Genomic DNA, 17,448 nt, shown 5'->3' with positions numbered 1-17,448 from the left:
GAGAAATTGGAAATTGGAAATTGGAAATTGGAAATTGGAAATTCGAAGACGGATTAACCATCGAATAGATATGCGAGAATGGTTTAGCTTTCTCGTTAAATGGAGCCAAAGCGTGGAAAAGCGGGATTCGCACATGCCAATTGTTTGCTGCGATTCACACGTAAGTTTGCTAGGAAGCAACGTGTGACCGCGCGCGCGCGCTACCTCTCTGAATAATGAAAGCGGTTCGAATTCGAACGCGCCCATCGATTTCCCGTGTCTCCGACCGTTCGTCGCGATTGTTCCATGGTTTAAGTTGAAACATGGTGACACTCTTCTCTCGTGCTGTTTTCTCGCTATTTTCAAAATTTATGGCACGCGTCTTTTTGTTAACAAATGAAAATCGATGAAAACATCGCCGGAACGGTCGCTCAAATGTCTGGCTAATTAGGAACACGGAGACAGAAAAGAAGAAAGCATCGATCGACGCGAACCGTCAACTACATAGGAAAAATCAAGTGAAACTCGAACAACCGACGATGAGCGAACCTCCAACTTTTTGATCCGAGCAGCAGACGACTTAAAAATGATTTTTGCCTAAACTGTGCAACATTTAACTGTTGTAATGCAGTTTAAAACGATACTAAAATAAGAGATGAAATAAATTTAAGCAAAATTAACAGATACGTAAAGGACGATCGTGTTGAATCGTGCCATAAGTTCGTACCGATTATTTCACCGTTATTTAGGTCGATATTTGAAGCATGCCTTCGAGTCTGGCGACAAAACATAGCCAGCCTCTGTTCACAGCGCGGATCGAGTATTGTCTTGTTAAATACTTGATGCTCAGCGTCTTGCGTACGTGTATCATCGTTTATTACACCGAGTTCGAAGGACCAGCTAAATTATATGTGTTTGGGGAAACTTGCAGCTGTATTTACACAGTCGATTACAAGGTACCGCGTAAACCCGTTGCTTCTGCTTTACGAGCAGTCAATTACAAAATAATTGCAGTTTGTTGAGTATCCGTGGCAATTTGTGTGTCCCCGACCGCGTCATCATAAACCGTATTCACGGCGTGCTCTCTCTTCCCTCCTCGTTTCTTACAATTTTGAGAGAAAATTTATCGTTTCGCTCTCGCTACAACACACTTTCGACTTTTTCCTCAAATATCCTCCTTTAACGTACTGTATCTTATGGAGCCGATAACGGGAAACATTGCCGCGCGGAAAGCTTTGCAACACACAGAAAAGACGAGAGAATCGGATGGTGTAATATCCGGAGCGTACGGTGAATGGGATAAATTTTCCGAATGGAAAGCGCGTAATTTGTTGTTTTCAACGGCTCGTACTATACGCGGTCTGGCGATATCACGATGAAGAATCGCTTTATTCCGATTCGCGAATCCTACTTCGGAACTAGCGATTTTATTTCCGCATTGGATAACTCGAAATGCAGCGTATGATTCTATCGAACGCGAAGAAGTATCTTACGACGACGTTAATCTGCTTTTGCGTAACTTTGCGCGTGCGAGTAAACACGTTACGCACGTCGTCCGAGTCATTTCGTATCGTGCGCTGGTTCGTCCTATTTCCTTGCAGTAATTCGCGTCGATACGAGCCTAAAGCCTGAAACTTTATTTCCTGATCTTCCACTGCTTAAAAATTCGTAGCTCGTCGTTCGCTCGGCTTTCCTTCCGAAGCATCTTCTCTTTAGGGCGATGTCGAACGCTGCTTGTACTCGGTGGTGGCTCGTCGGTCCGAGTTTATAAAATATATCGCGAAGGGTATATAAACGCGAGCATCCAGACCTTCTTCTGATCGAATAGACAAGCTTAACCGTGATTAAAGTTAACCCGAAGCAGCCGAGTATAAAGCTGGAATTTTCATTCTGTTTAGATTAAATTTCGGAACGTAATAAAAAGCAAACAAACAAATAACGCGGCTACCGAATCGCGTGTTTAAGTGCGTTCGATGGAGAACGTGTCCTTTATTCGCGTGGCTTATGAAACCGGCACTTTCTTCCTCCAGAATCCAGAAAATAAAACGGAAACTGATAGCCATTGACGTTTTCCTTGCTAACCCCGACCCGATATCGTTCTAACACTCGAGGAAAAGCATTCCCATTACCTTTCTATTACCTCGTGCAAAAATTCGCGAGCCAGCTTTCCTAGTTACTTCTTCCTGCTTTCATGAGAACATTCAACTCCCATTGGACGAAATCTCTCCCAGCGAAGCTATCGACATAGTAACTGCTAAAAGCAAACAACCATTGTCGTGATCGTTGGCCAACTCCATTGTGCCTTGATAGATCAATGACCGAGCACTTGCTTCCAGAATTATGCGGCTAATCTCAATTATTTAACAACGATACGTCTAAACTGTCGATTACACCGTACGGCCCATTAGTCCGTTTCAACGGATCGTAGTTGGACTTTATTTCCAGCGTTTCGTCGATGTCACCCGCTGCAGACCTGTGTCTCAATTTCCTTAGCGATTTTCCCAGTTTCGCGTTTCTATCAGGTTGATCGTTCCGTTTTTAACTCTCCGTTGCCACGCTCGATCACCCACGCACTGTTCAGTTTTCAAGTAGCCGCTGTTCGAGAAATTGCAATGATACCGAATCGACAAAATTTGGACATATGGTTTCGACATCCTGGAATTTTGGAAAAGCAGGATTAACGAACGAAGCGGCGTTATTTTTAAAAAGACATCCTCTTAGCTGCAAGTTTTGGAAACAGACACTTTTACGAAGAAATGATATAATTCTGTTATATCTTGCGTTTTGAAAATACGATACGTTTTTAGCGCAAGAATAGTGTTCATTCGACATATCGAAGAAGAGCAGTTCTCCCATAATCAATGCACAAAAACATGTATGTAAATAATAAATAAATGTATAATAAATAAAACAAGAAAATACACTTTCGTCACGCCTGAGTCAATCCGTTACTAACTTCAGAGAATTGTCAGACACAAACTGACGGGATTCTTGGCAGTGTAATCATCGCGTATTATACGATACGACTTCGAATTAATAGTAGATCGAACACATGGTTCCACGACAAGCGACGTCTTCAAGATGTCTCTCTCCAAAGTCAAACAATAGTTCGCTAGAACTCACAACGACAACCAAGGATTAAAGACGCGCACATTTAATTCTCGATACTCTGCTACTTACAAAATATCCATACCATTCCGTCTAGCAAGTTACCATAGAAATGCTTCGATTTAATAGTTGCTCGAGCAGCAAGAGTAACGAACACTTCGTACGATGCAACGATACGTACACATGTTTGCCAGAGGCAATGATTTCCATCGTTCCAGCAACGCGGAATTCGCTAAATGAAATACGATAGCTGGAAATAAAAAGACGGAACGCGAGAAACGTTCGTTGCTGGAGAACAGGAAATTCGCGATCTCGTAGGGCAAAAAGTGTTGTACACGATAATCAACTGGCGGAGTTAACACCTTAAACGTCCGAAAAGTAAACACGCCTGCTGTTCGATTGTCATTAGTCATTACAACGGACGGTTGTATCCTGGCGGGATTACGACACGCCACGGTAACGAGAAAGCAGAACGTTAAATCCGTAATTCCGCGGAAGATTCTGTACACAGTGGAACACGTGACAACGTTAACCCATATATCAACCCCAAACACGCGCGATTTACGTTTATTTGCTTTCACTTTATATAGAGCAGCAGATTTCCTACCGGCTCGTCGTTGCTCGACACTCGTGCAACGCGTTACTGTTCATAATGTTACTCTCTGCTGTTCTGATAAATTTGATTCGCAGTAATAACTCGTGCATTAAGGTGATTAAAGGGATGCGAGAGATTACGCGATCGCGTGCCACCGACAATCCCCAAAACGTCTTTTTCCCTTGATCATCAATTTTATCCGAGATAATCGTTGTCGAGGAAGCGTGCAACGGCTTACTGATAAGTTCATCAACGCTTTTTTCATCAACGAATGGCGAATCGCTTTAAATTCTATTCGGTCTATTTCTGTTCGCGCATTTTCGTATCCGTGTTTTTCGACGAGGCGCTATTTCACCAACGGTGCTAATCTTCCTTTTATTTTCGTTGTTAAAACTATTTTTATATGGACAGTTTCATCCGTGTTGAGTTCTCGACAGTTTTCTTAGCTCGTATTTTTTATGTTTTTCTTTGTGCTGAATTTTATGCCGAAACGCCTATCGCTGTCGTTTATCTACCATCGAAATGAAACATCTCGTAGTAACAGCGATTCGCTCAGCACTCGACTTCATTAACCTCGCGCCGATTGACCGACTAGACTTTACATTTATCGTCGTACGGTTTAATATCGCCGTCGGTTAAAATGCTAATGAAACTGCAATGGTTTAAAGAGCTTTATCACTTGTAATTAAAAGTCACCTGCGTGTCTTGCAATCGCTGTACATGCAACGTTTTCCAGCCTTCGGACCGAGATACGCGAATTGTCCAAGGCGTTGTTAGGTCGGTCGGTCGATCGCGCGAATGGGGATTTTCGTAAAACTGTCATTTCGTTGTTTTTACCCGCCGTAAATTTTCTGTACTCGTTCGATAATGCGTATTATAATCGCAGCGATATTAAACAATTTAGGAGTTTCCAGCTGAAAAGAGAAACGTCCCAGCGGGACGTAGATGATCCGTAGCTTGTAGCGATAAGTAGAAGCTTGGCTCATCAAGCGGGCGCAAGTTTTCGCCTTCAAACGTTCACGGACTTTTCATAAAATCCTACGCGGAAGTAAGTTTCGTTCAAATTTTCATCAACACGGACCGGGGGAAAGAAACTGTCGTCGGAAGTTTCTCGAAAGTTGGGCCGTGCAAGTTCTGCCGTGTCTGGCCACGACCGGCAGTGGCTTCTGCACGCAACGCAACGTCTGCGTCCGGAGACAGCAGCTATCGCGTTTCCTCTTCACAACACTCGCTGCTGGGCATTTGTCTTCATTTCTTGCGCCACTCTAACCTACGTAGTACACGTAGTTATGATTTAAGGCCATAGCACCGCACCGCAAAGGAGGCAAAGAGGAAGAAGTAAAAGAAGATGACAACGACGACGAAGACGAGCCGCTTCTCTCTCTCTCTCTCTGTCTTCTCTCTCTCGTTCTCTCTCTTCTCTCTAACGCTCGAGACTCGAAGTGTTATCGTTCTCGACACCTTATTGTCAGCGTCACGTTTCACCGAGGAACGTCGCGCGCCGATAATTAGCGTATCGCGCGACGAGAAATTAGGCGATACGTCGATAACTTTGTCGAATTTCCTCCCGCGAGAAATCTTCTCGGTGAATCGCATTTCGCTCGAAATTGTTTCAAAAATCTACTCCACACGCAGTATGTTCCCGAGCCGCTCGAAATGTCTCGAAAAACACGATAAAATGCTTGAGACAAAAGTCGTGTAGCACCGAGAGCGACGTACTCTCTGTTTGGCCCTGCGATGATCTCGAAACGGATAATCTTCTTAAACGGGTACCTTCATCTTTTACTACATATTCTCGTAGTTGGCGTTTTCAAAGCAATGGAAACTCGTGTCTTTTGCGACGTCCGTTATCGAGATATGAACTTTGAGATGTACATTCTACCACGTGTACACCGTGTACACCACAGGAGACGCATAAAGGTGTTTTTCATAACGCTACCATTGGTACGGCATCGTCGAAACACAAAGCTGACAGTTTTTTAGTGTTTCGAAATGCACTGCTCCGTCGAAGTTGCAAGTTCGTATCGCCGTAGCGGATGGCGCGAAACACGCAAGTTTGTACACGGTGTTTCGAAAACGCGCGAACGTCAGCCGCAAGAATGCGCAACAGAAGACGGATGTATCCGCTTAGAAATTGTAACTTCTCGCTGCAAAGTCAGATAAGAGTATACTACGTCGCTCTACACGTCATGGAATTTTCATCCGAAACATTTTTTCGTATATACTCGAGCGGTTCGACATAAACCGGACACATCGTACGTGTACGTGTAGCGTTTTCTCGCTTTGATAGGGTTAGACGAACGACAGGAAGTTAGGTTTCTAGAAGGCAATCGAGTTTGTGACGTTTAATCGGCGAACGAACGCTAAACTAAAACCTGCTAGCAGATGTAAGAGAAAATATGGCAGATGCGCGTAATATATGTTACACGATTCTTCAACGGGGAATTCGCGACACGATTCGTCCGGGAATCAAATTAACATGAAGTTTCTCGCGAAATCTATTAACAAATTACAGGAAGCGGCACTCGCGAATGTTTCCTGAATAAATTTCCAAGTTGGAAAGTTGTTAGTTACGCATTAATGTTCGAGCGAGCGACACGGACTAAGTTGTACTTCTGTATAGATCATGTACATGTACGTTCGAATAAAAAATAACTTGGCCGTGTCAAGTTGATCGGTGTACACGTAATTCGTTACGAGGATAGACATTTCGATAGATTTATAGAAATATACGAGATAAACAGCAAATATTTTGAGTTATGTTTCTCATCTTAAACTCGAGAGAAATATATTAGAGGGTATTAATGCAACGACACTTTTATTCCACCGTTGCATGAATCACGAGCAGCTATATCGAGCAATGCTGTCTACTTAATCTTATCGAGTTACTGCTTAATTAACTTTTAGAAAAGATTATAATTTCTGGCCTTTATCAGAGATACCCTTCGAACACGCCCGTAATTTCATCTCTTATTACGTTTATTCGACAGTGTACGATGAGAGAACGAGAAGCTAAAGGATGAAAATTAAAATATTTCGCGGAAAATGCTTGGTAATTTTGTCTATTCGTTTAATAACGATCGTCGCAAATATTACTACAGAACCTACATACGGTTCTCGTTGTGAGTAGCGAATTCCAAATTATTCGTACACGGTCTCAGTAGTATAACCATGAAACATGTCAGACACCGGAGTAATTACGTATATCTACTTGTTGATTGTTCGTTTTATTCGAATTAATTCCATACAGCAGTTACAATGAAATATTTTCCACGCGTCAGGCGATTCTTAGACACCTAAATGAATTATTCATTTTGAAAATTATTCGAGCAAGCGTGAAGTTAACGTACGTTCCTATCGATTCTTTAATCCGTCCATCAACCGAGACTAGAAGTTTGTTACCGAACTGAAATTTCCAATGGAACGTGCGATACGAATCACGTTAGAAAATTCGTCTCAAAACATAGTACATCGTAGTGCCGTTTGATAAAAACTGCGTAAAGTTAATTGGACGATGTTGCGATCGCGATTGATGGACTAAATCGATCAGCTGTAAGCCTTGTCATATAGATACTCCGTTCGATCTGCAAAAGGTAGAAAATTTGCAGAAGCGACAATACAAAAATAAATCTGGGGCAGAATTTTAAAATCTCTCTGCTTTCAGTGCTTTGACCAATTAATCGACTTTATACGGAAAATATTTCAACAATCTGGAACTCCGAACGAGGCTCGCTGTATTTTCTAATTTTACAGAACTTTTCGAGTAGCTACTATTCTGCCGCTTACAATAGTAATTGACCTATCGTAAATCCAGGTTAAACGATCGATCGATCGAGCAACGTAATACCGACTCTATTACCGGTCTCTATTAATCAAGGTATGTTTTGTGTGAATTGTCCTTTGTTCCTGCACCCTATCATTACGCTTGATGATTAACGCTATACGTTACGTATTACGTACGATATTACCAATTACCAATCATATGTTTTAAGATTTATATTTACCTTTGCGATGCGCTTAATAAATTCAGTTGCGCCGAGCCGATTAAAAAATTAACTAATACACATACATGCGTATATATCGTATGGTGGTATTTTTTTTAATTAATTCAGTTGGAAGTTTGCTTCCTCAAAGTTGTACGCTAAATACTTGAGCAAATAGTTCGTTTTCACTGGAAACCCGTTGGAAAAAGTTTCATCGGAATATATCGGTTTTAATCGATTCGATCGAGAACTACCACGCTGAGGCGGTTTGCTGGAAAATTTAGGTAACGGCGTGAATCTTGTCACGTGCCAAGTACAGAACAATTATTAGCACTCGTCTGAAGTGTATTCGTGTTGCACTTCCAATTACGCGTCAGTCGTTATTTTCTCTGCGAAGGAGTTTCGTGATGGCTGGCACATGGGGTCAGCGTTCTTGGCAGTATGCCGCGTGTCGTGATTGTAACGCTGTAAACATCGATTAGCGCGACAAACGCAACCGCGGCAAGATTTTCTATCGGACATTCTACTAATTACGAGATAACAATCGACACGATTATAACGTATTTCTGCAGACGTAACAAACGCATTACCTGTATCGCCTGCGTGCAATTTAATAACGCAATTATCGATATATTTGCACGTCGTACACGTAAATACACGGGGCCTGTAAATACGCGTATAATCGTACGTTGCGATCATCTTGGCTAAATATTCGTTTGAAATTTACTACGACAACGACAAGCGTACGCGAGATATTTAGCGAGTTGCCTTGCTTGCTAACGGAATACCAAAGGCAATCGTTTAGAAAGAAAATTATGCGTTTGCTACGAGGCAAGGAGAAAAATCGTTTGCCGGTGAAAGGAAGAAAATCGATTACAGAAAGAATTAAAAATTCAGTTCACGTTGATAGAAGTTTGCATTCTTGTTTCCTTCGACGATTGCAGCTTTTTTACATGCGCCGGCGAAATCGACGTTTTCAATAGTCCATGAGCGAAATAAAATAAACACATCGGAGATTACATTTTTTTGCCAACTACGCGAATTTAATTCCCATCGATCGATACACACATCGCACACGATGAAAGACAAAGATAACTAATGTAACGCTAAATTCAGATTCTCTTTGCCTTGTCAATAGACAAATTTGTACGAAGTCACGCGATCCGAGGAGGATACAGCGATTTGGAATTTGATGGAACTCGAGCAGCGAAGAGAAGAATGATACGTTCGAGTTTCTTGGATGACTTATTCTTGTTCGTAATATTCGCTACAATTTATGTTCTATACTTTAAATCAACGACTTGAAATTATTTGGAAATACACGTAACGCACATGTATGCATAATATATGTAAATGATATAATTGTATTTCACGATTATATCGATACTTTGATGACATATAGTTTAGAAGATTTACGCCGCGTTAGTAATTAATATAAAATAATTTAAAAATAACGAATTACATCCTCATTATGCGGCATCATTATTGAGGATTAAATGTAAAACATGACAAAATTAATTAATAATCGTTTTACTACGAACTTCGCTTTATTAATGCACCATGAGATGTCGAAATGCGTACATTTATTATCGAATCACGGTGAACGCTCGTGAATTTTAATATAATTGCACGAATAGCACAAATTTTCCGAAAGCAGCAATATTATTGTAGCAACGTAGAAGTCGGCATAAATACGTAACCGTTACGCTTGTCGGGAAAAAACCGATTGGAAAGTTCGTCGAAGGCCGAAGATTGTTCGAACATTATCGGTTTTTGTTCCTTTTAGCTGTCGAATTTTTACCATTAACAGTTATAAAATCGATTGGTGCTCGACAACTTTCGTCATTAACGTTTCATATGAAAAATGAATCGCCGATAAAATCCATAACCGACGTTGTTGGCAAAGTTAGTCAAAAATAGATCGAACGCTGGAGCTTTACATCGAAAACAGTATATCAAACTATTATATATCGTGTAAAGGTATATTTATTATTTATTGGATGGGCTGTTGATAAAAATGGAGAAACAATACGTCGAAAGACACGGAAACGTAGATAAATCTATTTGCGTGCTTGTTGTTCGTGCTGTCGCTGTTGTTGTCTTCGTTTTTTCCTACTGTTACGCGTATCGTCGATCGAAAGATGACAACGTTAACCGCGTTAACCTCGGATTAGGCTCGGCATAGAAACGATTTCTCTCCTGTGGCCTCGTTCTGACTGTCAGCAATTTGAAACACATTTCATTAAAAAGTTCGATTGCGAACAGCGGCACAGCAGGAAAATTTCTAGCGGAGCGAGGCTTTCTAAAACGTCTTTGACGCGATTAATTACACTCCTACCGGTTAACGACAGCCAGGGAGCGTAGCTCGGATAATCCTGGCACGAAATCGGTGCAATTACCTCTTAAATGGCATTTTCTCGTTATCGTATCCGTCGAAAGGAAATTGGCGTCCGCTGTGCGAGCAAACGCGCCACCTAATATACGCATCGATAGTTGCGACCTCCTCGTGACGGCAACTGCACATTTACGTTAATTCATTGTTTTCTCGCTGAAAATTAATTGCCTCGCAAGCACAAGCGAAACCATTGCCGTAATATCGATATAATTTTCTTAGAAATTCTAGCGAAAAAGAAAAAGAGGCAGATCGATAACGCGAGGAAATGGAGACACGTTACGTTACTAGTTAACGTTGAATTTCTAGAGCAAGAACTATGCAAGACAAAGTTGAGGAATGAGTGTCGCTACGTAGGATCGGTTTAGAGTAAAATAGACGCTTGTCAACTATGTGATACCGGCTTAAAGCTACCGGATGACTGAACGCAACTTGCTTTGCAAAAATATTCACGCTCCAGACGAGTCGGGTTTGTACGAAAGAGAGAAAAGAGAAGAAAAAATAATGCTGTGTATTAACCTACGAAAGGTAGTCGTAGCGTGTACGTAATGTGTCGACCTATGATAGCGACGCAGCCGAGAGTATTTTAGAGCGTACTTATTGCCTCTTCTCTGAGAAATTGATGGCGGTATAACGGTGATAAAAAAAATTCGTGCGAGTTTATAAACTTGTTATTTCTCATCGGTACCTGACTTTCCTTTCTCCTTAGACGAAATAAATCTTTCACATCGGGAAGGAAAGTTTGCCATATAAAACACCTGTTCAGCAAAATCTAATATATTCACTTGCACATTATCTGCAAGGGAAGCGTCGAGATTTTATAGCTCTGATGGTCGAAAGGCAGTCGAGTTACGGCCAATTTACGCAAGATGGTAATTTCGTTATTTTATTTTTACGGAATTCCGTTGAAATTTTAACCACGATACAGGCTACTCGAGTCAATGTTTTGGCGATTTTGTACAGCTGCCGCGCCGCTTCAGAAATCAAATCCGAGAGACAACGCGGAGCGATGAACAGGTCACGTAAAATCCTATTTCTCCACATTCCCAGTCTTTGAAACCTAAACACCGAGGATAGAATTCCTATTCTTGCATTGGCACTTCCAAATTTTCGTCAGCGAACTTTCAAAGGTTAAGCGATCGAATCGCGCGAGCAGACGATACGTAGGACGTTGGATGGATGGAAAAGCGACCGGTACAACGCGGTGAATATTAATAAATCGAGACGAAAGTCAGTTTAATTTGCCGATCAAAGTCCGCGTTTCTAAATATGTATGATTTCGTTTAAGCGCATAAAGTATTCCCTGCAAACTACAATCTTAATTAGCTGTCATAATACCTTAATATATCGTGCTTAAGCACGAAATTGTCGAATATCGATACGTTGAACTAGATAAAACCATGTCAAACGCACGCTTATTGACGTCAGCTTGAAATTCTGAACTTTAATTCGACGCATTTAATTTCCTACTTGCACACGATGCTTTTGATATGCTGGCGTTTATTAATCGTCGCTGTTAGCAAGGTTCAGCTTGTCTTAATTTCTACGCTGAATAATTTAAAGGTTGAACTTTCAAACTGTCGACCTTGCTGTCGCGCGTATGTTTATATGCCTGAATTCTACCCAGAAAAATGGATACAAACGGCGATTAAGGCGATAAAATTAAAAAAGTAACGAGGAGAGATTAACGCGTGAGAAATAGCCGGCATAAGTTTCGCATAAGAATGACGATGCGTTGCACAACGCTGAACAGTTAATTTCCGTCAAATTTCAGTGTACAGTTTACGACATAATTTCGCGGCTACAAGGTACGACACGAATAGCCAAGCGACTCGTTTCGTCGATGCGATGACTAGAAATAGTTCTAAATGATATCGTACGTTTCTATCGAGATTTTGCCAGAAGTATTGGCACGCAATTCGAATACGAATTCGATTGTTTCATTAAAAAATGTTCGCTTGATTAGGCTAGAGATGCTAATTGGTGGCGCGTGAAACACGGAGGGAGTGGAGGCTGGTTAATGGAAGAGCGAAACAGGTGAGCAAAGGAAAATAATCGGAAGTAAAGGGAAAGAGAAAGGCAGACGCGAAAGGTACAAAGAGACGAACGGGCAGAGGAGCGGAGGAGCAGGAGGTTCGAGAGAAAGGAAGCTGCGAAAGGATAAGTTGAGTAAAAAAGAGCAACGCGAGGAGAAACAAAAGGGTGTTGGAAAAAGAATGACAAAGAGTTCTCGTAGGGTGAGAGGAAGTGGCAGAGACTCGGATCATGAAAAGAAACGAACATGAATAAAGATAAAGGAAAGAAAATGATCTAAGGCGAATGAAACGAAAAGGAAGAAACTAGGAGATATAAAGGAAGAAACGAGAGAAGAGAGAACGCAGGTTAGAGAGAGAGAGAAAGAGAGAGAGAGAGAGAGAGAGAGGAAAAAAGAGAACGGGTAACGAGAACGAAATAAAAAAAAAAGAATGACAAGAGGTTGGTTACGAGAGAAGGTAGGAGAGAAAGAGAGAGAAGTTTGGCGTCTAGTGTGTAGTTGACGTTTTATCGGAAGGCTGGTTTTGTTAGAAAGTCAATATCCGTGAAAAGTCCGGCGACTCGTTTCCTAATACGAACGAATCAAAAATCTAATAGACGCTGGATTAAAAAGATTTAATTGTCGTAGCTCGTAAGTAAACGCAGCGAGATATTGCAATTTTTTCAGGACGAACGTCTCCGCTTAAGCATTTTGAAGTAGCGCTGGAAATAACGTCGGAATCTCGTATTCCCATAATTTGTAGAACGTAGTCCGGCTCGAATCTACCATTTATTTAATTAGAACCGATACGATAGATGCAACGAATAACGTGAAAATTGATCTTCCTCTTTTCCTATTTTTTATTCAAAGGACGAGCGATCGTTTAGGTAACAGTAAGACGTATCGGTGGTACAGAGGCCATGAAATATTTTCAACCGATGCATTATGCATTCGATTCCCGTTCCAATATCGAAAAAAATATTCTGCGAAGGAGTTCTTCGTCTTCGGAAGATTGTTCTCGTTCGATGCTAGTGCCGATATCACGCATAGTAAATTCAACATTGCTATTCTATATTCAAATTTTCTTACCTCACGGAATATTATCTTAACGTACGATGTTGCTATCAGATATCAGCGCGATAACTAATGGCCACTATATTTTCGATCCGGATATACCATATCGATTTATTTCTCTACTTTCCTTTTCCTTCTCTTCCTTTTTTCTTTTTTCTGTTTCTTTTCTTTTTTTTTTTTTTTTTTCTTTTGAAACGCGAAACACCTTGTTAAACGCGGTTTTAAATGTACTTCGTTTGCTTGGAACTCTCATTTTTCAAGTATGCAAATAAACGAAAAATTGAAAAAGCAACGGGGATGAAATGGCAAAAAACGTTACGTACGTTAATACGAAACCGATTAAACGATTTAAAGCTCGCTGGCTTGTATGTTTAAACGTCCGATATCCGTTTATATTGCAAATTCGCCGTGACACGGTGTTTTTCATTCGCTCTTAACTACGATTTTTTCATTCCTTTTCTTTTTGTTTTTCATCGTTCATCCATTACTTTGATACAGCTTTCGTTTCTGAGGCTACTTGCTTCTCTACTTATCTTTAAATCCATCTGACTCAAGGGCGTATTTGAGAGAGGAGAGGTTGATTGATCCGAAACTCTCTCAGCTTCCTATCCAGACCGGAAATAGGTTAGATTTCCTAGTCCTCTCTATAAACTTGTACACGTAATACGCGTAACCGATGCTTTGCAGATTGTTTAGAAACTTTCTTTCAGCTTAGCGAAGCGATGGCTGTCGCTGATATCGGTCACGAAAAACTTTGCAAACGCCACTCTGTGGAAGCATGCAACGCCGATCCAGTCACCTTTATAAATCTCACGAATTTTATGACCGGACGAATAATCCCACTTACTCGAGCTCACGCGAATTTCTTCTTCTCGAAACGTTGCATATTTCCCAGAAATCGCTTGTACTCGTCCTGTCATAGTAAATACAGCGATTTTTCGGCCATGTCCCGAGCGCCTGCCGACGTAGCGTTGACTATTCCACGTTTCAAAGAAATTTGAATATCGGTCTTTCCGTTTCGAAATTACCGCGTCGATGTTTCAATAATCGCGAATAAAAATGGTATTACGCGTTTCAGAAAGAACCGTAAGCAACAGACAACGAACCACGTTGATTCTGTTGGTTGATCCGTCGAGAGATCCTGAACAAAAGACGTAACGATCTAATTAACGTCAAATTCGCCGTTCTCATAAAAACGAGCAGATGCCATGGGATGGCGTGGAGCGGCACGACACTTTCGACGTTCAAAGTATCTGACCTAATGCAACAATGCCATTAATGTCGAGCTCGTCTCGTCTATATTTCACTAAAAACAAATATAACTAAATGCTACGCGCTCAAAGTTACCAACTATTGCTCTGGGAATACACTTTTATCGTACCGCAGAGCCCTGCTTCGTCGCTCTTAGCGCTTGGCGCTGTGTTTTTCAAATTGCACCTGTATTCTATGTTCATTTATCCCCGTCCACTTGTATATCGTACACCTGAAAATGAAATTCAAAATTGTTAACCGTTTCTCGTTTTCCCGACACCCGTCGGACCAAGGAAACATTTATCATCGATCTGAATGTTCCGATTCTCACGTTACGTTTCTACGAATAATTCGATCGTTGACGTAATTCAACACGAATATATTTTATTGAGATATGTATAATTTTATGTGCTGGACTAGGTTAGACGCGTGATTGAAATACTTGTACGTGAATATCCGCGTCTCGAAAACAGACGAACGCAAACTGTTCAGTCGGTTAACAGTCGGGTATGGAAGAAAATGCCGAGACGCGTGAATATCAATTAATTGGAATATTAATTCCAAGTATAAATTTAGCGTTCCTATACCATTATTTCGGCTATCGAGATCCACAATTCTCAACATATTTATATTCTTAGTTTATCATCATCAGCTTCTATCTGTTCAACGATGCAGGTTGATGGAGGAAAGAACCGCGTATAATAGTAAAACAAGTACTGGCAAGTAACGAGTAATTTCTAAATAGAAGCGTATCTACCGTGTTGGTTAAAACGAAAAGAACGTTTCGCTGTCTTAACGAGATCATTCAGCGATTTCACAGTTAAATGCATTTCAGGAATATCGATGAGCAGCGCATATTCTATACCAATGTACGCCGACACTTCAATCGATAACATTTTTCCACGACGTACTTGTGTATATTCCACACGCTCTTTTTTCTCTTCCTAAATTGAAACTAAATTGAACGAGAAATCAATCGCGAAAGCGAGCACAAGCAAAGATTTGCTTACTCGCGATTTCAAGGCGATCGTCTAATCACGAGGAAAATTTTGAAAAATATATGTTAGGTTGTCCGAGATGTTTCTTTCGTTTTAGAAGCAAATAATGTTTTTTGTTTTATATTAGTTCATTGAATTATACACGAACATAATAATAGAAATAGAACGTAATGGATCATACCTAATTCAATAAAATAATATAAAACAGAAATTGTCGTTCATCTATTATCACCTTATGAAGCGAAAGAAACTTTTTGGACGATCTAATATATTACACGCTATGATTACAAGGAACAGTATCGAAAACTGCAATGTGGCAAGCGATTAGACGATAGAAACGAAGGTAGTTTCCGTCGACAAAGTTTGAAGAATAGCGCTCCAGCGGAATACGTTGCTTTCGTTAAGAGATTCGCCGATGCTATAGTTAACCATAGTAGGATTCCAGTCCGAGCAAAACGCAACATACTTCACTTACATGATCGTTACGTCTAAATCCCGGACTGAAAAACTTATTCAATTCCTAAAGAGTGGAGGATTCCCTATTCATCTGGACGCGTATTTTAGGTCGTACAATCTTGCCATTCAGCATTCAGCGATGGGTCTTCCGTCCTTAAAAGAGGGTGGAATTATTCTTTTGGTAAAATCGTGATTACTTTTATCGTATCGCACGCCGTACGTAACAGCGTAAATAGGGATATAATGGAAAGAAGAGAGTTAGGCGTTTTCCGATAATACACCGTGCCGATAGTAAGCAGCAATCTTGCCCACGAAATGTTCGCAAGTGCAGCGTTAAACTTGATTCGATACGTCATGGAATTACGTGAATTTTCGAGTGGTGGAAAATGCTCGATATAAGAAATATCGAACACGGAGTACGGAGAGGCGAGAAAGTAGTAGCCTTTGGGCAAGAGTTAGGACTCGTAAGAATTCAGCATCGAAGAAAGGACACACAGAGGGTTAGGTTTTTGCGATGGAGCAATGGACTGACGGATCGGATGGGAGGTGTGGAAGATAGAGAGGAGCGATGATGGAAAAGCGGTTGGAGAGGGAAAAGCTAGAGCAAGAACGAGGGGGGAGTGGTGAATTGGAGTAAGGGTTGCAGCAGCGCTGTGACGGCCAAGCTCGGAAACACGGATGGGGTTGGCTTGCAAGCTCTTTCAGTCGCGGACAAGCCGCCACGCGAGGATAACATCGGACGTAGTATCGCGGCAGGGCAAGTTGCTTCGACAGCGACATCACCGCACGTCCATCGTTAGTATACGATTATTCGTTAACGCTTAGGTGATATTAACACAGAATGATCCGTTCGTGAAGCAATCGAGTATTTCGCGTAATTCCAACGGATTGTTGTTCGGCACCACGTGGTGAATTGAACGTGGTAAGAAGAGCGCGGGCAGTGGATTCGTCAGACGGATCGAGGACGTGCTGCAGCCGATCTTGTACGTGCGAACGGCCGATTAACCGACCTCGAACGATCGCACATCTAGAGAATCGCAGTGGGTTTTGTTGCGAGGTGATTCGACCAGAAGTTTCGCGTTACACGTACGCGGTACGTACCGGATTGCGAAGTAATTGGCGGACCGGGGCCGCGAATTCGGTCAATTTGCAAGGTAGGGTTTGTCTCTGGGATCCTGCGACTTGGTGCGAGACGGATGGACAGATAGGATCGCCGGAACTCCGTTCTATGAACGCGCTTCGTAGAAACGGCAGGGTGGGGGTAGCATTGGTCAATTTACGAGGCAGAATTCCCGGACGATATGCAAGGCGATATTACACCCTAGCGCGCTTCGAGCCTCGTCTATCGAGGAGAGTTTGTTTTTTCCCCCAGCGACCACCCGATAACGTTTATTTGCGGTTAGATCGGCCGCAGTCCGGACTGGATCAGGGATCCGGGATCAGGGGATTGCCAGTGTAACAGATTTGTCGCTAGTGAAAGTTTCCGTGCTGTATTTCTTGAGTCCGACATTGCTGCAATTCATTCTTTATTGCTTTTTCTCCTTTCTTTTATTCCGTTTCTTTGATTCGAGCTTCGATCACCTAGGAAACTTCTTCGC

General features: G+C 41.5%; 1 protein-coding gene across 7 annotated transcripts in view; it reads left to right on the top strand.

The window, feature by feature from the left end:
* LOC100647422 (basement membrane-specific heparan sulfate proteoglycan core protein) overlaps positions 1–17,448 on the top strand; it is a 263,946-nt gene that overhangs the window by 107,067 nt on the left and 139,431 nt on the right. Inside the window, exon 1 of one of the 7 annotated variants that reach the window (XM_012310979.3) lies at positions 16,542–16,645. The exons of 3 other annotated variants lie outside the window; for them this stretch is intronic. The gene's annotated coding sequence lies outside the window, so the exon portion shown is untranslated. Of the gene's footprint in view, positions 1–16,541; positions 17,005–17,448 lie in introns of those variants that run through there. 3 more of the 7 variants (XM_048408258.1, XM_020864225.2, XM_048408257.1) reach the window with 3 other exon arrangements.

Source organism: Bombus terrestris, chromosome 8 (assembly GCF_910591885.1).
Source record: "Bombus terrestris chromosome 8, iyBomTerr1.2, whole genome shotgun sequence".
In the NCBI taxonomy this organism is placed as follows: domain Eukaryota; kingdom Metazoa; phylum Arthropoda; class Insecta; order Hymenoptera; family Apidae; genus Bombus; species Bombus terrestris.
Note: the sequence above shows the minus strand (reverse complement) of the source record. Positions and strands in the feature narration are given on the sequence as shown.